General features: G+C 43.1%; 1 long non-coding RNA gene across 5 annotated transcripts in view; it reads left to right on the top strand.

Annotated features, from left to right (window-relative positions):
• Window positions 1-25016, top strand: part of LOC106848220 (uncharacterized) — a 137331-nt gene that overhangs the window by 77295 nt on the left and 35020 nt on the right. For 3 of the 5 annotated variants that reach the window (XR_011495779.1, XR_011495781.1, XR_001402379.3), the window contains one exon: window positions 4160-4267. This is a non-coding gene — a long non-coding RNA (uncharacterized lncRNA). Of the gene's footprint in view, window positions 1-4159; window positions 4268-14107; window positions 15766-25016 lie in introns of those variants that run through there. The other 2 variants (XR_011495780.1, XR_011495782.1) reach the window with 1 other exon arrangement.

The raw sequence follows: 25016 nt of genomic DNA, 5'->3' as shown, positions 1-25016 counted from the left end.
AGATGGTCAAAAACCTTGTTGGAGAAATAACTTGCAATTGTATAGCACATTAGAATTGACAAAGCATTGGTGCATTCATTCTCTCATATAGTCTTCATGGCAACCCTAGGAGGTAAGTACTAATATCATCCCCATTCAACAGTTAAGAAAATTGAGGCTTGGTGACTCGCTTAATGATCTCAGAGCCAGTAATTAATAAAATCAGGACTCAAACCAAAGTCATCCAATTTCTAGTCTATGTTCTTTCCTCTGCATCAAACTGCTCTTCATTTAGTTTAGGGAGGTGGGGTGAGGGTAGGAGAAAAATTAATCTGGAGAATGGGGTGCTGTCCAATCATGGATGGAGCTCCACAGAAGGGACAGTGGACAAGAAAGTGGTTCATTTATGAATAGGCCAGTTCTCTGTGGGCCTTCCCAGCACCCCACATTCAATATCTCATTTAATTCTCACAAAAATCCTAAGATAAGAAATCAGTTGTTTTTATTCCCACTTCACAGATGAGGAAACTGAGGCAAGATCTCACATATGTTTAATAATAGAGCTGGGACTCAAGCAAATGTATTCAAATGTCTAGCTAAAGGCTCTTTTTGTAAAACTCAAACTGCTTCCTTTTCTCAGTACTGGACAGCTGGGTTGGGAGTCCAGATAAATTTCTGATTCCAGCAGGAAAGCACAGGGCAATTATCACAGTCTCAGATGATGAGCAGATATGACTAGTACAAGGATTCTACCTGTATGGCTGTGTCCCACTTCACCCTCATGCTGAGCTCCAGTTACTAATTCTCAGGCCCAAGGTCAAAGGTTTCACAATATCCCTTTTATCAACAAAAGGAAATAAGCTGTTGTGCTTAGAGTCAGTTTCAGTTTGTACATCATTAAAATGGGAAAAATAATCACAGTGATGATTAAATGAGACGATGTGTGTAAAATGCTGGCATGTAATAGGTGTTTACATTCTTAATTTAATACTTACATTACTAGCATATAAATACTCTTCTCCCTTCCAGCTCTGTCCTATATTTCTATAGGATATTTTCAGGACAAGAGCACTCATCCTTTTGTGAGCCTCTCTTCTCCCCATAAGCTGAAAGCTTAGCAGTGGCAGTGGAAAGTAGAAGGAGAAGAAACTTCTGAGGGCTCTGTGCACAGTCTTCAGCCTGAAGGGAGCTCTGCAGTGGGATTTCTGCTTTATGTCAGCTGAGCAGTGGGGCAGAAAGACCTCCATCCTTGGAGGGCAGGTATCATGGTGAAGAGAGGAAGACCCAGCTGTTCTGTGGGCCCTAATGGGATGTGGCTCAGGGCTGCCTGACGCCTTGCCTAGTTGGGTAAATTTTGGCTGTTCACTTCCATCCAAGAGACCTTTCACCTTGAGGCCTCAGTGACCAGAAAAACATCCCAGAAGGCAGTAATTTCTTATTCTCCAGGGAGGCAGGGAGCAGACAGTTTCTGGACTGGATATGAGGGACAAACCCATGAACTGTGAGAGGGCCTCCATGCTGAGGGCTCCATCTGATCCCAGGAAATGGAGGGCTGGCTCCATGTGCTAGAAGACCCAGCTTCCTGCCAAGAAGAGGATATCGGCTTTGTCCCCATGAATGCCAGCATTTAGATGTGGCTGTCTAGGGTTTCATGGATGGGCTATGGAGATGCCCAGGCTCCAGCTGCAAATTGGAGTGAGCCTGTCTCTTGCAGTCCTATTCAATGCAGTTCAGAGCAATTAAATGGCCAAGTGAGAACCTACCAGGTGCAGGCCTTTGAGGAAGCAGATGATGTTGTGGAAAGGCCATGGGCTTTGAAGTCTGAGAGGCTTCAGTTTAAATGCCAGCTCTACCACCTACTAACTGTGACTTGTAAAAGATGCTTAACCTCTTTGGGCCTCAGTTTCTTTATATGTAAAGTAATTGTAATAGTAATGCCTGCTTTGCAGGGCTGAGATAAAGACTAAATGAAGTTATCAGTAGTGCCTGCTGCTGATCAGTGCTCAAACTATTCTTTATTATTAGGTTTCTTGGGGGGATGGAGGAGAGGAGAATAGTAGCAATATTTAGGGAGACAGTGCATGTAAAATTCACTATAACTCATTTGATTTTTTTCAACCAGTATACATTAGAAAATCTCCTAAGTGCTAGCAACTAAAGTGGAGATACAAGAATAATGGCCCCTGACCTAGAGGAACTCAGAGTTTTGCAACTGAGATGGATGACTAAGCAACTAATTTCTGTCAGGGTTATAAGTAGTATGAGAAAAACAAGTGGAAATGCTATGGGAGCAGAGAGGAGGAGGAGCTGACACTGTTGAAGGGGTTAGAAGAGGCCTTGCTGAGGAAGCGGCTCTTGGGCTCCATTGGCTGAGTCTTAAAAGATGAACAAACAGGAGGTCACCAGGTGAAGTGAATGTGGAAGGTCATTGCTGATATCAGAGACAATGTACGGAAAAAATTCAAAGACATGAAAGAGCTTGGTTAGGGGTATGGGACCATGGAGTAACTGGCTATAAGGGACATGATAAAGGGCCATCAGCCTTGAGAGATACTATAAAGACCTTGCTTGCCTGCTAAGGAGTTGGGACTTTGCTCTGGAGGCAACAAGGGGGTTTTAAAGTGAAAAACAAGATGATTAATTTGTTTTCAGAAAAGATAACTGGGTGGGGGATGGAGGATGGAGAGCAGAGGGGAAAGAATGGGAGACTGGAAGCATATGGAGATAAGAAGCTCATCTGGGTTACGTAATCAGGAAGTTGGTGGGGGATCAGGAAGAGAGGCTAGACCTCCTGGCTCCTGGTTCAAGCTTTCTTGATTAGATTGCTTCTCCTTCCACATCTTTGAAACCTGCCTACTAAGCAAACCTTGCCCTAAAATTGCAGTGCACATGTGAACAGGAAAATAAAGCACACAATATTGCTACTAGGTTTGAATTGGACCAAGGCACCTGATTTTTATCCATGGTTTGCCACAGCGTTAAAATATGTTCAGCAGTTTTCTGAGCATCCACTCCCTGAGTCTGTATTCCAAAAGAGAATGCAGACCCTTATTGATTTAGGCCAGTCGTTCATCCATTTGTTCAATCCATCTATTCATCCATCCATCCATTCACAGAACCATGGAACCATCCATCCATCCACAGATATGTATTGGCAGTTATTATGTTCTAGTTTGGCTAAGTCCTGGGGATACAGAGGTGGAAGACAATCTCTGCCCTCAGAGAGCTCACAGCCTGGTGGAGGGGGGAGACAGAAAAGTAAATAGACAGGGACAATCCAATGTGATGTGTGTTAATCCAATGAGAGAGATGTACTAATTGCTCTGGGAGCTTGGAGCAGGCATACTCAACAGTCTGAACCATCAGGGAAGGAAGGGACACTTGTGCCAAGCCTTGAGGGGCAAAGAAGAGGTCACAGAGGACTCTAAGTAGACAGAAGACCACATGCCGTTTGGGGCTACAGTGCAGTGATGGGAATGATTAGAATTTGAGAACTCAGTAGTCTTCCTAGTCCTGAAGCCAGACACATGCTTTTCTATTTTAATTACATAAACCACATTAATTCTGATTTAACTTATGACTTCCCTCTGGTACCACACTGTACAAGACTAAGCTAGTGCCCATTTTCCCCCAAATTACCAAATAAGCAAAGTTTGCTTGGCAGTTTATGACCTCCTCTTTTAGTGCCTGTCTTAGAGCACCTTCACCTCTGGCCTCAGTGCCCTAAGTTGTTCCTCCAACAACCAAGAGCCCACTTCAGCCCCTCCTGGTCGGTAGCCCAGGTTCCCAGTCTCTGTCCATCCTCACTCACTTCCCTATCAAGTCTTAGCTTGTGGGTCAAATTCTGCCCAGCTTTACATTGTGAAACTGGAAGGCTACTGTTCACTCTACTTTTTTTTGTAACTACTAGCCAGCTTAAAGCATTCACCTTGTCAGAGGTATCTGCATTCGACGTTTTCTTTCCTTACCTTTGTCCTCTGTAAGGTGCATGTCTTCATCATTCTTCCACTCATGGTTTTCTGTGACATCCCTTTCTCTGAGGTCATCTCCTACCTTCCTGGCAGCCCCATAGGTAAAGCTCTATCATGACACTTGTCAAACACACAGAGTTTGAACTGTCTCCCTAGTTTGGTCTTCACTAGACTAAAGCTTTGTGTCCTACTCGTTTTTCTCTCCCCAGTTCCTGTACATAGTGGTGCTAATAAACATTTGATGAATGAATGAATTAGTAAAGGAATGGACTGAAGTCTCCGGAGCACACTTCGGCCAATGGAACTCCACTCTAAAGGTAGGAATGCCAAGCTTAAGAGGCAGGTTGGAGAACCAACTTTTGAGACTTTCAGTACCACTCCATGCTACAGGCCAGCGCCTACTTTGCCTCTGTCTAAGGTTAGCCGTGAGAAAAGAAATGCTGCTCCTGAGAATAGGTAGAATGCAGCATCTTATACCTTAATTTCTTTGAACTCTGTCTGGCCTAATTTCCCCAGGCCCATTTCTGTGGGCCTGTGCTACTTTGTATGGCTCTTATTCATGAACTAGGAACTATTAATGACACACCAGGAGCTGATGTTATACTTGACCTGAATTATGTTTTAACATTAATGCTGTGAAATTTCATGGAAGAGAATTAAATTGAAGTTAATACTCTCTAAAAAGAAAATGAGTAGTCCCTGATTTATTATTAGAAAAATCATGGCCTTTGGTCTGAATTTTTTTCAATTAAAATCCAAAAATATTTAAAAGTCTGACTGACTAGCCATGTAAAGCATATGCTGAGAGTCCTCAGCCAAAGCAAAATATGAGAAAAGTCAAACAGTGTATAGGAAACAAATAAATGAATCACAGTGTTGGGTAAACTGCTGTTTGGCACGAAACCATTAACACAGACCAAGAAGTATCTCTGCAAAAATGTGAGAAATGTCTATGGAAAATATCTCAGAAACAGATCTGAATTTGACCTGAAATCTTGACTACAACTGAACTTTGTACTGCAGGAGTAGCACATAATGTTTTCCTTTAGTACAGATTTGATCACCAATTTATGCATGGATTCTGGGTGAGGCTGCTTCCTGTAGAGTGAGCTGTACTCTGTGGTGGCTTTGGTCATTGTTGTGCATGGCCAGCTGGAGCCAGGCTGAGCCACCACCATGGAAAGCAAAGGTGACAGAATCTGGCTGCTTGGAGTGGTGGAATGAGGCCAGGACTAGGAGTTGAGAGCCCTGAGTCAAATAGCTGTACACCACATGTGACATTCTTTCAAAAGCCCTGTGCTTACCACAAGCATTGGCGTGCAACTGACTATAGACTGTTTAGTCTAATGTCCAATTTGACATTTAATTACAATAAGCTTCTTTATTCATGGAATAGCTTATTTCATGATTAAAGTCGTCTTGTGACTATTAAGGATGAAAAGGGAAGAAGGACTTGGGCCTAAGTTTTCCAAAGTCTAGTTTTGTGTGATAAGTTCTAGGCACAAAAGGAGCTACAAAAAATGAGCAAGCACAAATCCTCTCCTCTCAACAGTGTAGAGTCTAGGAGGAAACATAAGACAGGGATATTATATCTGTAAAATAAGGCAGAAGGAGAGAAGTAATGATAGCTAGTATTTCTTAAACACTCACTATGGGCAAGGCAATATTATAAATGCTTTACATGTACTGGCACATTGAAACCTAACAAAAACCTTATCAGGAAGGTATTACCATTAGCTCCATTTTACAGATGAGGAAACTGAGGCTTGGAGAGGTTTATACTTGCCCAAGACTACAGCTAAGGGGCCAATAGGAATTTGAACTCAAGTGACCCTGTGTGCCTTCCCACTGTGTTATTCTGTGTGCCAGGGACCACCTGAGAGGTACATTCCAAAAGTGTTCTGGGAGCCTAGCTGAGGGAATAATTCACTGCACCCAAGGAGAAAGATTACCCACACTTTATGGACAGGTGACATTTGCACTAAGCCTTTAAGGATGGGGAGGATTTGGACGTACAAATATTGGCAGTGAGAGCGGAGGAAGAATTCAAAGAAAAAGAAGTGTTTTCAGGTTGAGAGCAGTATTAGTAAAACATCAAGTGGTAAACACACAGGATCTAAGGAAACAGCCAAGATCGGCGTGGTCGTGTCAGAATGTGCTCGAGCAAAGCAGTGGGAAAAAGGGCGGAGAGGGGTGAGCTGGAGATGGACCTAAAAGGTTTCCTCATAAAGAACATCTTTACTAACCTGTTCCCAGTTCTTGCCAAATTGATTAACTTATTACCAAACACCACTCTCAGAGAGAAACTTTGACAATACAAATGAACAGATGAGAAAGTTCAAAAAAAGTCACTTTCCCTCAGGGACCAGCAAGTGCAAGGGGTCTCAAGTTCTGGTTGGTTGTCAGCTAGAATATCCTTCCAAATGTTCCAGGTCAGCTATACACTGTCGAACCATTAGATTAAAAAGTGCACACATCGTAATATTGGATGGTGTCAGATTCTTGGCAATAATCCTTGATAATCATGAAGGGCCTTAGTACTTCTTTAAAAATAATTGGGATTTGACTTACTGTTGTAGCTATGCAGGTAATATGTAATTAGAGTGTGGAATAAGTCCATGTACTTATTTTAGAATTGGTAGGGCCTTTAGAAACCATGTAGTCTAGGCCCACTTACTTTGCAGAGGAAGCCAAAAAAGCTTAAAAGGTTAAACAGACTTATCCAAAGTCACCCAGCAAATCAATAACAAAATTACTTTTTGAACACAAAATTTTTGGAAAGTAAAGCAAACGCTTTCATACATTTATAAAATCTGCATATGGATGTACCCAATGTTCTGATGTCCCAGCACTCATCCATGAATCTTTAAAATTTGGTTAAAACGCAATATCTAAACAGGAAGCTTTTAAAAATGTTTAACACAAATTTTCTTGTACTTACAAATGTGATCTTTTTTTTTTTGTTAGTTTTTTTTTATTTTTTCCTTTTTCTCCCCAAAGCCCCCCAGTACATAGTTGTATATTCTTCGTTGTGGGTCCTTCTAGTTGTGGCATATGGGACGCTGCCTCAGCGTGGTTTGATGAGCAGTGCCATGTCCGCACCCAGGATTCGAACCAACGAAACACTGGGCCGCCTGCAGCGGAGCGCGCGAACCCAACCACTCGGCCACGGGGCCAGCCCCCAAATGTGATCTTTTTTTAAATATACCATGCTACAAAATAATTCAGTAGAGATATTAAAATTAACAATAGCTGACCCTGCTTGAGCTCTTGCTCTGTGGCAAGCATTGTGCTGAGCACTTAAAATGCATTTTCTCATATTGTTAGGACAACAATTCTCAGACAGGTACCATTATTATCCCCATTTTATGGTTGAGGAAACAAAGAGATTTAGTGACTTGCTCAAGGTTACACAGCTCGTGATTACCGGTCTGGACTCAACCCAGGACTGCCTGACACAAAATTCCATTAACTGTTATAATATGTGACCTCCATAGCCAGTAGTGGATGATACTTACCTTTTACCAGGAAATTTACATTATCCAGCCAAGATGTAGAAACTAGAAGATTTAATTTTTAAGAATTTTTACCGTTACCTGAAAGCTTCTAAGTAGATAACACTTTTAAAAGGACTTCCTATCTGTGTCACAACCAACCATCTTTGCTGGGGAAACAGACCACCTTGGTTTATCACACAGTAAGAACGTCAGTGACTATTATTGACCAGTGCTGTGGCCATCAAACAGCTGCCCTGCAATGAATGAAGTCTACTTGGTCAGTCTGGGACCCTAGGCAGGAGTGTAAGGTCTTGAGGGGTTGTGCTTCGGCTGGCCTAGGGCCCAGCCTTCTGCCCCTTCTGGCACACCTGTCGTCCCCCTGACCACAGGCCCCATTGACTGCATTTAAGAAATGACCTTCGGGTGAAAGGGGTGATTAGGCACATGTGTATGGTGATGGATGGTAATTAGTCTTTGGGTGGTGAATATGATGTAATCTCCATAGAAATCAAAATATAATGATGTACACCTGAAATTTATATAATGTTATAAACCAATGGTACCTCAATAAAAAAAAAAAAGGAAATGGGCTTTGGCTCTCCTGCTTTCTCTCTGTCCTACTGCCACTGCCCTTCTTTACACCTCAGTCAATCATGTCCACTCTAAAAGCCTTCTATATCCTCATGCATCTAACCTGACAGCTTCCAATCCATCCTCTTCTCTGCTACCAGAATGATATCTCTAAAACTGATCATGTCAATCCTCTGAACTCTTTGACGGCTTCAGGTTGCCTACAAAATAGAAGTCACACTCCTAAGCATGGCATTCACATCCTTCACAAAGTGGCCCTTCCTTACCTTCTGAGACTCAACAAATATTTAGTGAATTAGTGAATGCTCTCCTGTTTAGAAATCCTGTTAGCAAACATTCCCTCCACTTGTTATTCAACAATAAAATTTACTGAGTGTTTGCAAGGTGTTGAATTTTAACAACCACCATTTTTTCATAGGATAATGGACACACCTGTGGACATCGAATCTAGAGACCTGGGATTAGGTGCAGTTTGGGCCCTTTCTCTCTGTGTGGATTTGGGCAAGTCATTTCCCTCGTTTGGGCCTCAGTTTCTCCATCTGTGTAAAAGAAAGTAGATCTAAATGATCTCTAAGTCTCTTTCAGCCCATGTCTACATTGGTCCCTGATACCAGAATCCCCTTGAAGGAAGAACCAAGAATGTTAGCCCCTAGTCAGCCACAGATGTGAGTCCCACAGCTAATTCCTGTGCTCAGCAGCTTGGCAGAACCCTACCTTGTCCACTTCACCACTGTCTCTTGAAATCTCCTGACTGGCCCTGCTCTGAATCACAGCACTGGCATTTATATCTTCGACATAACAGACCCTGCAGCTGAGACAATGGGGCTCTTAGAGACTTCAGCTATGATCTCATCTTCTGACCAAGATTTTTCTTGGCCTATGATTGCTCAGCCCTGACCAGAAAAAAAAAAAAAAAGCCCCTACTCCAGGAAGTGCTCATGCTGACTTGGCATGCTGTAGGTCTGGAATTGAAGCAGGAACTTGTGTGGACCGGTAGGGACCTTGTAGGCTCCAGTAGGAGAAAAAGGAAAAAATCCAGACAAGCCCAGGAGAAACAATTCTGAGGGCACAGAGACTTAAAGAGATGGAAAGCAGCTGACTTGGTGTGAGGGAGAACTCCTTTATTGAGAACCTTCTGTGTGCCAGGCACTTTCAATCTGGGCTACAGCTTTGCAAGGCAGGTATTATTATCCTATTTCCGAAGCTCAGAGAGATTAATGGACTTCTTCAGAATCACCTGACTAACAAGTAGCTGTGGGGTTCAAACCTACGTCTCCAAAGACCTGCATCCTTCTTTCAGATCCCCTGAGAAGCCTCCGGGAGGAACTTAGGAAGTTCAGAGAGTACTCTCTGGATGATTATTTCAAGGAAATGGGCAAAATACTAATGGGATAATATTGAATCTGAAATCACCAGCACTAACCATGAGCAAAGGTAGAATTACAATCATCATCCTAAATAGCTTTAGATCATAAGTGAATATTGCCCTTTGGGGGAATGCAAAATGAGGTTGTTAATTCCTTGAAGATAAATGTGACTAATAAACTGGGTGTGGCGTCAGTCATCTTGTCCACACAGCTGTCTGGGTAGGCTAATCTGTGGCTTGAGTCTCTAGCTGCTGTCTGCCCAGTGGTGTGCTGCCCTCTAATCTCTTGGCTTCAGTTAGCTTGACACTTTTGCTGAGTCTGACTCACTCACTCCCAGCCTCGATTGTTCTGTACCAGTGCAGCCTTCTTTTACAGTTGGCCTACTTAGAAACACAGGATGTTAGTGTTGGAAAGCAGCTACCTCAGAAGTCACCTAGAATAACTCCCTCATGTCACAAATGAGAGAATGGGCCTCAGATGAGATTTGGCCATCTCTCAACTCGGGTAGGTTTAGGTGTGAGGCATGATGGAACCTCAGCCACACAGGGCCTGTTGGGCAGGAGGAGGAAGCTAGGATCAAGCAGCACTGAAGCCGGCAATGTTAACTCTGCTGCAGGATTATTGGGCCAGGGTGGGGGGTGGGGGCCAGGGAGTAGACCTAGCCCCTAGAATAATGGGCTGGGATAGGGAAGCAGATTGTCAGGATTCCAGCCGAGCAGTCTGGAGTTCGGGGCAGGGCTTCTGACCCAGCAGGGAAATGTTCGGCTGGAGAGGGGAATTAGGCTGAAGGTCAGTTGTGAGGACTGGACCAACAGGTCCAGGAGGGTGATGGGGCATAAAGAGAAAAGTCTTAACTCAGAGGCTATCAGGGTGTGCAGGGTTCACCAGAGGCTCAATAAAGTCCAGATTAGTGGCGGCATTCCCTACTCCCATGGTGGGTTGTGGCTGATGAATTTCTCACACTCCTCAGGAAGCCTCCAGACTGCAGCTGAAGGGAGCAAGTGACTCCAGATCATAGCTGGGAAGCCAGGGGAGACAGCACTGAAGTATTCCATCCATTCTGCCTCCTAAATGTCTCTGGGATGTCCCTTTCCTCCATTGCTACTGTCATCATCCTGAGCCCTGATCATGACTCACCTGAATCATTGCAATAGAATTTTAGTTCATCTCTTATCCTCTACCTGTACTCTTTCTAAAACGTTCTTCTCATTGTCACCAGAGCAATGTTTCTATGACACATGAGGATGTCACTTGCTTTCTATAAATGTTGGATGGCTTATCATTGCCTAGCAGCCATTCCCAACTGGGTTTCCATGTGAGAATCAAGTCCTACAGAAAATTATTTGAGTGACTATTTTCTCCAGGATCGTATATAGCTAGTCTCATTCTATGTATACAGGGAAGAAATTGAGTTGTCCAATGGGTGCATTATGTCAAGAGGGCTGAGTATTCTTGTGGAACCCTGGTTGAGAAGAGCTGGAGAAAATATGGCCCAAATGTCTAAGCCTGACAAGCTGGGTCTGCACAACCTCAGCCCAAACTTCCTTCTAGCTTCATCTCCTGCCCTCCCTACCAGGCACCCTGCGCTCTGGCCACACCAAACTCTTCCCATTTCTGCATCACACTATTTTGTTCATGTCTTAATGTTCTTCCTTCCACTTGATTTCCTTATTGGCCTTGTAAAATCTTAGTCATCCTTCAAGGCCTAGCTCAGATGTCACCTCCTTCTCTCTGAAGTGGTACCTCTACAACCTTAGAAGGTTGATTAAAATGTTCCTTGCTCTGTATACACATATTATTTGTGTGTGTGCTACTATATAGCACATTGCTCATAGTTGGAGGTTTCCTTATTCGTGTGACCTACAAAATTTTGAGTTTATGCACAGCAGGCAACATCCCTCACTACCACCAACCTGAATAGATGTTTATCAAACTGAATGGCCCAGTGCTCCCTGGATAATCAAAAACAATGCTAATTCCGGAACACAGGACTCTTGACATTTAGTCTATCGTTGTTTGGGTTTCTACACATGACAGCAACTAGATCAAACATTAAGTATGCCAGTGTCAAGTATGCAGCTGTGTATGGTGATAGAGTGGACTGGGAGAAAACCTCCTGAATAATTATTGACAGACTGAGAAAGGAAGAGCTAGTAGGCTCTACTGGGAGGGGAGATTGGAGCCAGGAAGATTTTAGGTAAGGTATAGGAATAGACTCAGGAGTATGCACAGGGCCAACTTTATAATTTCTTCCAGAAACAAGCAAAGAAAACGGAGGAGAAACAGTTGGCGGTGAGGTTAAGCGAAGGACACATACATCAAGAACTGATGTCTGAAATGACTCATTAAAGCTCAAATCTGATGATAAAGAGAACTTGCATTTGCATAGTGCAGAATACCATCACATACATGATCTCATTGAATTCGCAGAATAACCGTGTGGCAGGGTGTGAGGTGGCAGGGGGGAGTGTGTGTGTGGGGTTGTTATAGTCCTCCCTGTACAGAGAAGACGACTAACGTTCAGAGAGGAGAAGTGGCACGTCAAACACCCACTGTCCCTAAGTGATGCGGCTGGAAGTAGGAGGCAGGCCTGCCTGTGTCAGGGTCTGGAGCCATACTCACTTTATTTGAGAACAAGGAGGCTGCTCTTCTGGTCTAAAAGCTGAAGGCCTTTTTATGTCAAAATAGGATGACATGTAAAGGTTTTTCTGAGCTGTGACTCAGAGGGACTTTCCAGAAACTCAAGACTTTTCTAGGCTGCTTTAAAATGAAGATAGAAAACTATTAGTCAGCTGACTTTCAGGGAGTTAGCTGATACAGAACAATTCTCGGCTTGAACTGGGCAAAAGTCTGACTTGACTAAAGAATCTGGGGCAGGACAGAAAAGCGGAGGGCAATTTGTTTTTACCTGCCTGCAGCTCCAGGGGGTATGGGGGGCAGCGGATGAGTACCCTGCTGCTGCGCTTTTTGGTCGGCTTAGGATGGAGACAGAAAATGTCGTAAAGATGGAGTGGAAAAGTTGGGACCACATGAGGTCACTCAGCTGGTCCTCCCCCTCTCAAATTTATCCATGAACCTTGGAAACTGTGAGACCTTAGAATATAAATACCACTAACCAGGCTCTGCAGACGTTCCTTCTGTCGTCATTTGGCATCTTTGGTATGCACTTCCTGTCACCCCAACAAAATGGTGAGACCCTCAGGGGCACAGAGTTGGTCAAAATAACTTTGTACCTCACTATCTAGTGCTCTGAATATATAAAACAAATTTCAGGAAATGCCTTTTTGATTAAAATAAGGATTTTTCGAGTTTATTAAAAACTTCTTTTATGTGACTCTACGGGATGAGATTCCTTGATTTCTCTTCAAAAGTTACCTACATAGTTTTTTTTAACCCTCATTTATTCATTCAGTGCTAGTATTTATAAGGTCCACGATGTGCTAGGTGTTACTACATGTTAGGCCCTATGCGTGGAATTAGAGTTTGGTGTGGTTGAGAGAGATTATCTAATTCAACTACCTCATTTTAACAGTGAGAAAATGAAGGTCCAGAGAAGGGTAGTATTTTGCTGAAGGTCACACAGCTAGTCCATGGCAAAACCAGATAAAGAAAATAATTCTACTTTTCAATTAAGATCCTGATCTGAAGTTATTCAGGAAGCGAAGAAAAGCATTATCTTCCTTCCCTTCTGTCCCAACTCAGTAAAGCTTTCTTGGCTTCTTGATCATTGGAGAAAGTGAATGTTTTCCTACCCTGTCTTTTCTGGAACTGAGCGTGGTCTGTTGGTAATAAATTAGTTTCCTCATTCTCTGGAACTCCATCTTCTATGTCTTTTGTAAGCCCCCCTCTCCACGTAGGCTCTCGGTCTCATAACTGGACCCCCAGGACTAGAAAAAAACATGCTGCCTGAGTTTTACTTTTTCATAAGAAGCAGAATATGTTAACTCTGTGTCAGAAAATACCAGGAAGTTCTGTTTCACTGTTGTCTAAAGGATTCATTCTGTACGAAATGCTGCTAATGTTTGTGTTAGAGAAACAGAACCAATACGAGAGATAGATAGACGGACAGACAGATAAATAGATGGATAGATAGATTTTAAAGAATTGGCTCATACAGTTATGGAGGCTGGCAAGTCCAAAATCTGCAGGTAGCCAGCAGGCTAGAGAACCAGAAAAGAGTCAATGTTGCAGTTCAAGTCCAAAGGCAATCTGCTGGCAGAATTCCCTCTTGCTCTGGAGAGGTCAATCTTTTGTTCTGTTCAGGCCTTCACCTGGTTAGATGAGGCCCACCCACATTATGGAGGGCAATCTACTTTACTGAAACTCCACTGATTTGAATGTTAATCTCATCCAAAACACCCTCACAGAAACGTCCAGAATAACGTTTGACCAAATATCTGAGTATCATGGCCCAGCCAAATTGACACATAAAATTAGCCATCACAATACTAAAGGCTGAAAGTTTTACAACCCCAAGAGTCATACCAGAATTCCGAAGTAGCTGTGTGAGTGTCAGCTGCTGGGGGAACCACTGGATGGAAAGTCCTCGTGAAACTCTAAGTCAGCATCAGGGGAGAAAGAAGGAAGTCTGGTGAAGATAGAAAAGCCATCACGTGGACAGAAAAGATCAGAAGAGGGTTTTGTTTTGACAAACTTAGAGACTCCATAGCCCTAATCCCTTTCCTTCTATTCCATTTCGTAGATGAAGAGGAGGAAAATCCAGAAACCAAAGACCAGATAGGGGAGACACTGCCTTACTCTTCCTTCAGATATGCCTGGCGGACATGAGTTCCAACAACCAGAACTTGGGGGCTGAGATATTTCCCCTTCCGACTCCTCTGTATGGGGAACCAAGACACTTGGCTTCGTGTTTAGGGAGTTAAAGCCTGTGGCTACAGAAGAAGGTCTGTCGAGACTCTGATCATCAGTGGAGCTGCAGCAGTCTTGAGCTCTGAACACGTGCCATGAAGGGTTTCGGACGTGGAGATTCTTGTACACATTCAGCAAGTCTCCCTTGTGCCAGGCATTGTTGTAGATGCTGGTGCCACAGCAGTGGACAAAACCCACAACAATCCCTGCCCTCCTGGAGTTTACATTCCACCAGGGGAGACAGACAATAAACAATATAAATAAGTGAAATACAACATATAATATGCTAATGACAAGTGCTAAAGAGGAAAATAAAGCAGAGAAGGGGACTAGGAAATACTGAGGGATGGATGTTGCCATTTCAGTGGTAAGGTGGCCATGGGAAGTCCTCACCCAGAAAGTGATATGTGAGTAAAGACCAGAAGGAAGTGAGAGGGTGAGCAATACCGACATGTGGGAAAAGAGCAAGCCAGGCAGAAGGATCAGCTGTAAAGGCCATTGTTGTGGGTTGAATTGTATCCTTCAAAAGATATATTGAATGGGGTCAGCCCCGAGGCCCAGTGGTTAAGCTCATGCGCTCCGCTTCCACTGCCCAGGATTTCAATGGTTCGGATCCTGGGCGCGGACATGGCACCGCTCATCAGGCCACGGTGAGGCGGTGTCCCACATGCCACAACTAGAAGGACCCACAATTAAAATACACAACTATGTACTGGGGGGATTTGGGGAGAAAAAGTAGAAAAAAACCCAAGAAGATTGGCAACAGTTGTTAGCTCAGGTGCCAATCTTTAAAAAAAAAAAAAGATGTATTGAAGTTCTAGTCCATGGGACCCGTGAAATGTTATCTCATTTGGAAATAGGGACTTTGCAGATGTAATTGAGTTAAGATGAGGTCTTTAGGGTGCTCCCCAATCCAATATGTATGACTGCAGGGAGAATGCCAGGTGATGAGGCAGAGATCGGAGTGAGGCAGCTGCGAGCCAAGGAAGGCCAGGGATTGACAGCCACCGCCAGAAGCTAGGAGGAGGCAAGGAAGGATTCTCCCTTACAGGATCCAAAGGGAGCATGGCTCTGCCAAAACCTTATTTTTGAAATTCCAGCCTCCAGAACTGTAAGACAATAAATTTCTGTTGTTTTAAGCCACCCAGTTTGTGGTAGTTTGTTACATCAGCCCTAGGAAACTAACACAGCCATGAAGCAGAAACGTGGCTGGCATGTTGAAGGAATTTGGAGGCCAGTATAACAAGGGCATGAGTAACAGGAGATCAGAGAGGTTACATAACAGATGGAGAGACCATGTGGCACCTTATGGGTCAGAGAAGTGACATGAGTTGACTTTCCTTCAACAGGTTCACATATAGTTCTAACTGTGTGCTGTATTTATGGCTGAATGGAAATGTGTAGAAGAACCCAGATTATATTAAGTAGATCCAATAATCATAAAAAGTAATGAGATGTGTGAAATTATATAAATACTAATACTTATAATTGAATCTTTCATTTGCTCTTTAGGTCTATGTTAATCTATAATGTTATGCACCTCTAATTTTAAAAAGATAACACTTTTATTTTCAAAAACAGAGCATTAGGTGGCAAAGCATGAACTCTCTTATCTGATCTCAATCGACCACACTGGTGGTCAACAGGGTTGTTCAGACCATAATCACATGACCCAAAACAGAAGTCCCAACATGTCGACCTCAGTTGCCCTTATTTCTGCCACCTAACAGATCCAGTGCCCACAGCCAATTGGTCCTATCTTTCTGGATTCCCAGGAGAGAGGGTTTGAGTGGGCTTCCTCTTGGGTCAGATGTCTACTCCTGAGCCAATGAACCATGGCTGAGGACTGGGTCACTTGGAATGGAAAACTGCCTTCCTTCCAAGCCTGTGGATGGAATTAATTTTCTAAGAAAAGGATGTGAGAGTAGGAAGGATATGAAGGGCATCTCTAGCACAAAAGTCCTCGTAGCTGTGGGGTTGTAGAAGAAATGTTCAACCTTGAAGCCAATGAACAGTTTTGAGCTCCTCTTCGGCCATGTATTAACTGTACAATCTTAAATGGAGTCAAAATTTTGAGCCTGTTTCCTCAACTGAAAAATGGAGATAATATCCCTACTTCAAAGGTTTGTTTTCATTCCCTTATTTTAAAAATAATTTTACAGTTTTTGAGATGGGCACTATGCTAGGCACCAGAAATGTAGAAACAAATATACAGCCCCTGCTGCAGAGATGTTCACAATCTAGTGATGGAGGCAGGTAGGAAAGCAAATGATTACAGTCCAAGGTAATATGCAGTGAGAGAGAGTACACCTGGGTTAGGTGTTCTCCTTGCATGCCCCCAGTGGGTAGGGTACGCACGTGTTTCTGCGGATGTGGGTGTGGGTGTGGTGTGGACAGAAGAGGAAGGAAAGAGAGTGGAGAACACTTCCTAGAGGAGGTAAACCTCAGTGGAGGCTTGATAGACAGGTAGCCATCACTAGGAGATAAATCTGGGGCGGGGGAAGTAGGCCCAGGCAAGGAGGGCAGCCTGTGCTGAGTCTCAAATTTGTGAAAGGGATTGGTCATTTCAGAGATGTGCCCACAGGAGAGCAGGGCTGAAGTAAGGAACAGCGTCTGGCATGGAGTGAGGCAGGAAGTGTAGTGGGATGGCTAGAGATGAAGCTAGAGAGGAAAGCGAGACTCTGATTGAAGAGGAAGAAGTGAAAGAATGTGTGGGTAAGTTCTCTGAGAACCAAAAGTGCTGCACACATAACAATGGCTAACACTTGCCGAGTGCTGATTACGTGCCAGGAATCAGGCTAAGTTCTTTCATGAATTTGCCCCTATGAGGTAAGTAATATTATCTTCATTTTATAGGTTGTGATTTGAGTAATTTTTCCAGGGTCACACGGTGTCTTAGTTTGGGATCCCCCAGAAGCAGACCACGAGAAAAAGATTCAAGTACCAGTAGTTTATTTAGGGGGTGATCCCAGAAATGCCAGTCAAGGGGTAGGGAAATGAGTGGAGAGAAGGAGGCAGGAAACTGTGTGCTATCAAGCAGGTTACCACTGAGGGCAACTGGAGCTCAGTTCCATTGGGGAATTTTGGAAGACAGCGAGGAATACTCCTCAGAGTTATTCCCACCAAGAGGTGAGGAAGCTGGGGTATTTCACACCAAATCTCCCTCTATCATTTGAGGACTGTTGCTGGGAAGTTAACTCTGGCATTCCTAGCTTCCCTTGCACAAGGGCCAAGCGTGTTTGTCACACAGGGAGTCACAGGTGTTCTCGGTAAGCAGACCTCGAGGCGTAGGGGTGAGGGCTGAGAGTTCATGAGGAGGACACTGACAGATTGTACTATGCATAGGTAGTAAGTAGGGGAGCCAGGGTTTGGTCCCAAGCAGTCTGGTTTAGGTTTTGGCAACAATATTACACTACTTCCTAATTGGAAACTATTATGAATGTATATGTTCTATTGATATAGTACTTTTCGGAAAACATAATAGAGGGAGCCCATTGTCCTAATCAATGACTGGCAAATAACACATCCTTGATGAATATTTGTGAATATACTTAAATACTTTAAAAAATTCAATACAGGGGCCTGCCCTGTGGCATGGTAGTTAAATTCAGTATGCTCTGCTTTGGTGGTCTGGGTTCACAGGTTTGGATCCTGGGCGTGGACCTATACCACTTGTCAGCCATTCGGTGGCAGTGACCCACATATAAAGTGGAGAAGGATTGGCACAGATGTTAGCTCAGGGCTAATCTTCCTCAAGCAAAAACAAAACAACAAGTTATTCATTCAGCGTTATTTTGGTGAAAGATCCTTGGGTTGGAAATTAAGAAATTTAGATTGTAATCTGTGTTCTGCCACAGTTTGGAGACCTCAGGGAAGACATTTAGTCTCATTGAGTTTCACTTTCCGCATCTTAAAATCTTGTTTTACTACCTACCCCCCCCCCCACACCCTGCCTACAGGTAGAGATGTTGTGAGGATGAAATGTGATAATGGATGTGGAAACTAAAAGTACAGCAGACTGAAAGGTAATCCTGTATCTCTGTCTTGGGTTTGGATCAGAGAGAAGTTCTTGTTGGTTTTTGGTTTCCCAGGATCCAGGACCACATACTATGGACCCACCACCCATATCAGTCAGGGCTCTTGCTTGCAAATAACAGAAGCCACCTCTGGCTGTTTTAATCAGGAAAGGAGTTTACTTGAGAGATATCCGGAAGACCACAGGATTGACAGGAAGGCTAGAGAATCAAGCTTGGAAAACCGACATGAACCAAAGGAGACCACAACACAGAAACATCCCAGTTAAGATGCTGTTGCCACTCCCGACTGAGCAGTGGACAACAGTGCTGCCCCCAGCACAAATTCTAAATGGTCTCTCTTTCTTGTGCCGTTTGCTTTAAATTCAAAGTCTTGGGCAGGGCATCAGCTGGGCCAAGCTTAGATCATATGCGTGCACTTCAGCTGCCAGGAATCGAGAAGGGCAACTGTCTGACCTCTTTTCCAACTTCCATAAGGGGAAGACATACTCTGCCTCCCATGAGACCCATGTCTCATGCAATGGCAGTTCCCCTAGACAGACAAAGGGGGCTCAGATGCTGGGCAGACAATAAAAAATGTAATCCCTGACAAATGTCCTATACAAGATGCTCAAAATTCCCATCCGAGTCAGGATGTGGGGATAGCAAGGATACTGGTTTAAAACTGGAAAAATAAGACTAGGAGAAGGTCATGGTTTATCGAGTAGCAACATTGACTTGAGACTTTTTATTTACCAGAAACTGTTCAAGGTGCTGGGTGCAAAGATGACTAAGACACAGGTGCTTACCTCAAGGTGCTCTAGATAGGTAGGGAAGAAAGATAAATAAAATACTAAAATAAAATCTGATAAGGAAGGGCTATAACCGAGACACAACAAAGTGGAAAGAACATATAGCAAGGAATTGATGCTGGGGTTCATGTCGGGGGACAGGAAAGCTTTCACAGAGAAGATGGGTCTAGATGGGTGGAAAGGGAGAGGAGGAAGGATTGTAGAGGCAGAGCCACCTCTGGTATGGGTTGATCTTCCCAATTAATCTGAATCTGGGTACCAGAATCTGGTCCTGGTACTTCCTGTGCAGTCCTTTCCTACTGCCACCAACCACAACACATATGCTACTATGATAACTGTCTAAAATTAGTATTCATAAGGTCTAAGTGTTACTAAGGCATTGTCAGAGCCAGGTTTTTCTTCCCTTGCTCTCCCCCAAAATCTCTGGTGGATAGTGGTATTGGCCCAAGCTTACTGCTGCTTCTGCTCGTTTTAGGTGTTTCCGATGCAATCAACCCTGTACTCAGTCAGTTCTGGGTTTAAATAATGGCTCAGTCACTGACTAACTATAAGGCCTCTCTGAGCCTCGATTTCCTCAAAGGTAAAACGGGAATCAATACTACTTGCCTTCCGGGACTGTTGTGGGGATTAACTGAGATCATATTTGCCAGCTGTCATTGCTCAGCGGTCAACAGGTGCTGTGATTGCTGGCTTGAGGCAGTTCTCGGCAAGTCTGGTGACGATGAGGACACCTCTCTGTTCTTCCTCTTTGACCTGAGGGGTTTCTTACAGTGGCTGAGGAGATCACAAGAAGGAAAGGTCTTCCAGGAGAGAGGGGGCCCACAGGTTGTGCCAAAAATGTGAGAATTTTAGGGTGAAGAGGGAGCAGATATGAAGTTTATCTTGAGCTCTGAGTCCCTTTCAAAGCCTGACTCCATGATGGGATGGAGAGCCTGGCTCCTGGAGTTGAGGAAGGTTTTCTAATTCCACAAGAATGATTTCAAAAACAGCCCTCCTGGCACTAAGGATGTTTGCCTCTGCCTGCTATGAAGAGGAAACGATTTACCCAGATGTGAGCTGGGTCAGGCTGCCTTCTCTACCAAGATCAGGCCTCAGAACTGGGAAGGGTGGAGGACAGCATTTGAAATGTGTGAGATATAACAGGTTGAATAACACTTGTGGAGTGACACTTGTCTTTTCAGAATAATAAGTGTGATATTTGAGGGGAATTTGCTACGGGCTGAAGCACTTTAATTAATGGGGCAGATCCAGATGTGAAAAAACTATGTGGCTTGGAACAGACACCAAATTATGTGGAGTATGAATTAAGACCTCCTTTCTGAAATTCCTAGGGTCCAATATATTAGACTCCTTTTTCTAATAAACTATGGTATTCTTTTCCAACCTTGGACTTCTGGGTAAATTCTGATCATTCATTCATTACACAACTATATATTGAGTACTTAGCACATGCCAGGTATTGTGAGGGGTGTATAGGATCTTGATTCTGATTTTGAAGAAAGAAAAAATCTTGTAAAACTTCAGAGGGCTTCTCCCTTCAAACAGTATTTGTGGAGAAGTGCAAATGCCCCCCTCCATCTGCATGTGGAGAAAATAATTTCATGTAGAATGGCTTAGTTCCGGTGTTCACTGGGCTCATCGTCTCATCTGGGGGTAGGCTCAGGAATGGGAAGATAGAGCCAGAACATGTTGCTATGGTAACTTGGCATTAACACACCTTAGCTCCTTTCTTTCGCCCCCAAATTACCTTTTAACTAGTGTACATTTTCAGAATTTGGAAAGCTTTTCTTAATTTCCACACAGTCAGTTATAAAGGCATTTTTCAAGGCATGTAGGCAAAAGGAGTGTCCTTCCCTTTTGAGACTGACGCTATGCTGGTGCTGTTTCCTCAGCCACAGTGTGGAATGGGGATCCGGATTATCTTATTCTTTTATGGAAGATTTCACTTTCAAATCCCTTTCACATATGTTATCTCACTTTTTATTGCCATATTCTCTTAACCTCATGCTTCAACAATCTGAAAGGGCAAGAAAATGAACCCACTAAACATTTATGCCTTAAAATAAACATATGAGGTAGGAACTAATATCCCTATTGTACAAATGAAGGAACTAAGCCTCAGAGGGTTTCCACCATGTGCCCAAGGTCACATGGTTAGAAATGGCAGGATGAGGAATGGAACCTAGCCTTTTAATTTCAAATCTAGAATCTTTGTGTTATACCTCGACTGACTCTCAGTCTCTTCCAGTCTTTGTTATTTTACAAAATACAGATGTATGCAAAACAACAACCAGTTTGTGCTTTGCTTTTTTTAAAAAAAAAATATTTATTGAAGTATTATGTATATTTCATAAAATTCAACTGTTGTAAATGTAAAGTTCAATGATTTTTAGAATAATTTTTGTGGGGGCCAGTGCTATGGCATACTGGTTAAATTTGCACGTTCCACTTTGGTGGCCAGGGGTTCATGGGTTTGGATCCCAGGCACAGACCTACACACCGCTGATCAAGCCACACTGTGGCAGCATCCCACATAAGAATAGAGGAAGACTGGCACAGGTGTTAGCTCAGGGCCAGTCTTCCTCACCAAAAAAAGTAAAATTTTTCTAACAGCTTTATCGAGAGATAATTTACATACCATACAGTTCACCCATTTAAAGTGTACAAGTCAATGATTTTTAGTGAATTCAGAATTGTGCAATCCTCACCACAATCAATTTTAGAACATTTTTATCACCTCAAAAGAAACCCTGTACCCTTTAGCTATCACCCCCCCAATCCTCCCATTCTCCCTCCCTCCACCCCCAACTCTAAACAACCACTAATCTACTTTCTGTCTCTATAGATTTGCCTATTCTGGACACTTCATATAAACGGTATTATATAATATGTGGTCTTTTGTAACTAGCTTCTTTCACATAGCATAATGTTTGTTTTTAAAGAAGGCCTATTTATTTATTTATTTTAAAGATTAGCACCTGAGCTAACAACTGTTGCAAATCTTCTTTTTAGTTTTTTCTCCCCAAATCCCCCCAGTATGTAGTTGTATATTTTAGTTGTGGGTCCTTCTAGTTGTGGCACGTGGGATGCTGCCTCAGCATGGCCTGACAAGCGGTGCCATGTCTACGCCCAGGATCCGAACTGGTGAAACCCTGGGCCGCCTAAGCGGAGCACACGAACTTAACCGCTCTGCGGCGGGGCTGGCCCCCAGCATAATGTTTTCAGGGTTCATCTAGGCTGAAGCACGTTAACAGTACTTCACTCCTTTTCATGGCCAAATAATACTCCATTGTGTGGATATACCACCTTTTGTTTATCCATTCATCAGCTGATGGACATTTGGGTTATTTCCACCTTTTGGCTATTATGAATAATGCTGCTATGAATATTCATGTACAAGTTTTGTGTGGGTGCATGTTTTCCTTCTCTAGGAGTGAAATTTCTGGGTCAAATGGTAACTTTATATTTGACCTTTTGAAGAACTGCCAGACTGCTTTCCCAAGTGGCTGCAGCATTTTACATTCCCATCAACAACATATGAGGGTGCAGTTTCTCCACACCTTCACCAGCACTTAGTGCCTTGCTTTTTTCACTTAACATTATTTCTTAGGTACATTTCCATATCCACATGGTTGTCATTTTTAATGATTACACAGTGTTCCAAAGCAGTTAGTTTGACATTGTTTAAGCTTTACTTTAAAGCTGAGGATTTGCATTGTTTCCAGTTTTATGCTTTTATAAGTAGTGGCACTAGGATCTGTACCACTTATTACTTTTTTCCTTTAGCTTATTTCCTTGAGGTATGTTCCCAAGTGGAACAAAGGGCACACATAGCTTTACTGCTGCTTTCCAGATAACTCTGCAAAAGTTGACTGTGTAAAATACCGCCTACAAAGCTCATGCCTGCCTACTTCCTCATAGCCTCTGCCAACAGAAGGCTTGATTGCTTTATTCATGCACACTAATAATATAGCATATAATAGAAGCTTAAGGTTGTTTCAATTGGCACTTCTTTTACTGTTGGTAAGCTTACCGTGTTTTTATGGCCATCACATGGATCATCATTATTGATCTAAAGAGGCCAGGCAGTGTGGGAGAATCTAAGGATCAAAGCAAAGGGTGGCAGATGGAGCTTAAAGGAATTTCCTGGGTGTGGGAACATAGTTCAGTTATGCTTGATAGGATGGTTGTATCCTCAGCCATAGATGAAGAGAATGCTGCTACAATGCTGAACTGATTTAGATACCTCCTTTTTCAAACTCTCCCCTCATTTAGCATAACTCCTGGTTTTGCTCCTCCATCTGTGACCATTCTTTCTCAATCTCCTTTGAGAGTTTCTTTTTCTTTACCCACCTCTTAGAGATTGGTATTCCCCAGGATTCATTCTTGGGATTCTTCTTTTTCCATTTAACACTCTGGGCAAACTCATCCACTCCCCATGGCATGACTATGTCAATGCTGAAAACTCCCAAATTTTATCTCCAGCCCAGACTTCTCTCCTGAATTCCAGATACACATATCTAACTTCCTGCTGTATATCTCCATTTCAATGTCCCTTAGCCACGTCAAGTCCAATATTTCCCCCTCCAATCACTCCATATTTTCCCAGATTCACCATCTTTGTGATGGTAGTAACATTGACCCAATAATCCATGTCAGAAACCTGGAAGTCACTCCTAACTCCTTCCCTACCCTACATATTCCTAAATGTCACTCAAGTGCATCTTCTTGTCTCCAAACCTATTACACTAATTTGATTCATGTTTTTGTTATTTCTCCCAATAATTGTGGTATTGTTGCACATATTAGTTTGGGTTCTATTGGTTGTAATTCTGTCACTTTAGGAAGGAAAAGAAAAAGATGTATTGAATGGATACAAGCATGGAATGAAAGGAGGAACTGAGCAATCACTGTGGAAGGGCAGTTTCCAGGGAGGTTCCAGGGACCTCAGCAGCAAGCAGGTTGCCCATGTACCCTCTCTCGGGGGTCTGCTATGAATGTGACTTGGTTCCAACAGTGCTCAGCCTCTGTATCTCTCAGTTCAAAATACTAAATTTCTGGGAGATTCTTGGGACCAGCGAAGACAAAGAGGGTGGAGAGGCTGAGTCAGGTGATGGAAACACAGCTGCTGTAGGATGACCTTCATGTATTGGAGGCAATTATCAGAGAAAAAGAGAGTGCATGAGATGGACAGTCTTTCCAGAAGTTGTCTAATACATTGCCACAATTTCTGAACTGGACTCTCTGCCTCTAGTCTTACCCTCTACCATGCCTCTTCTGCCAGAATGATCTTCTGTCTGAGAGAAAAGAGAAGTAGTGGGGAAATTATGGGCATGAAATCCTTATTCAGCCCTTAACAAGTCTGGGATTTTGAGTAATAATAATTATCTATTTGAGTCCTTACTATTTACCAACACTGTGTAGGCACTTCACATATATTATTTCTACAACTCATGACAACTCTGCAAGGTGAATATTATAATTACTGTGCAAAAGAGGAAACTGAGGCTCAGAAGGAATTCATAAACTTGTCCAGGGCCCATGACTGGTAAGTTACAGAATCTACCATCTGACTCAAGGCATTTATTACAGAGCTATACTCCCTCCCTGAGATTCCCAGTTTCTTTATTTGTAAAATGGGTAGAACCTTTATTTTTCAGGATTTGTGCTGGGATTAGGCAGGAAAGGCTACATAATTTGTGGGGCCCAGTGCAAAATGAAAATGCAGGATGGCCCCTTGTTAAATAATTGTTAAGAGTTTCAAGACAGCAACAGCAGAGCATTAAACCAAGTGCAGGGCCCTTCTAAACATGGGGCCTTGGTAGATTGCACAGGTTAACATCCATGAAGTTGGCCCTGGGCTTAGGGTTAATGTATATAAAATACTTTGTACAAACTAGATGCTCTTTAAATTGTA

This window comes from Equus asinus, chromosome 20 (genome assembly GCF_041296235.1).
Source record: "Equus asinus isolate D_3611 breed Donkey chromosome 20, EquAss-T2T_v2, whole genome shotgun sequence".
Taxonomy (NCBI): Eukaryota; Metazoa; Chordata; class Mammalia; order Perissodactyla; family Equidae; genus Equus; species Equus asinus.
The sequence above is the reverse complement of the archived record's forward strand: the minus strand, read 5'-3'. Positions and strand labels throughout refer to the sequence as shown.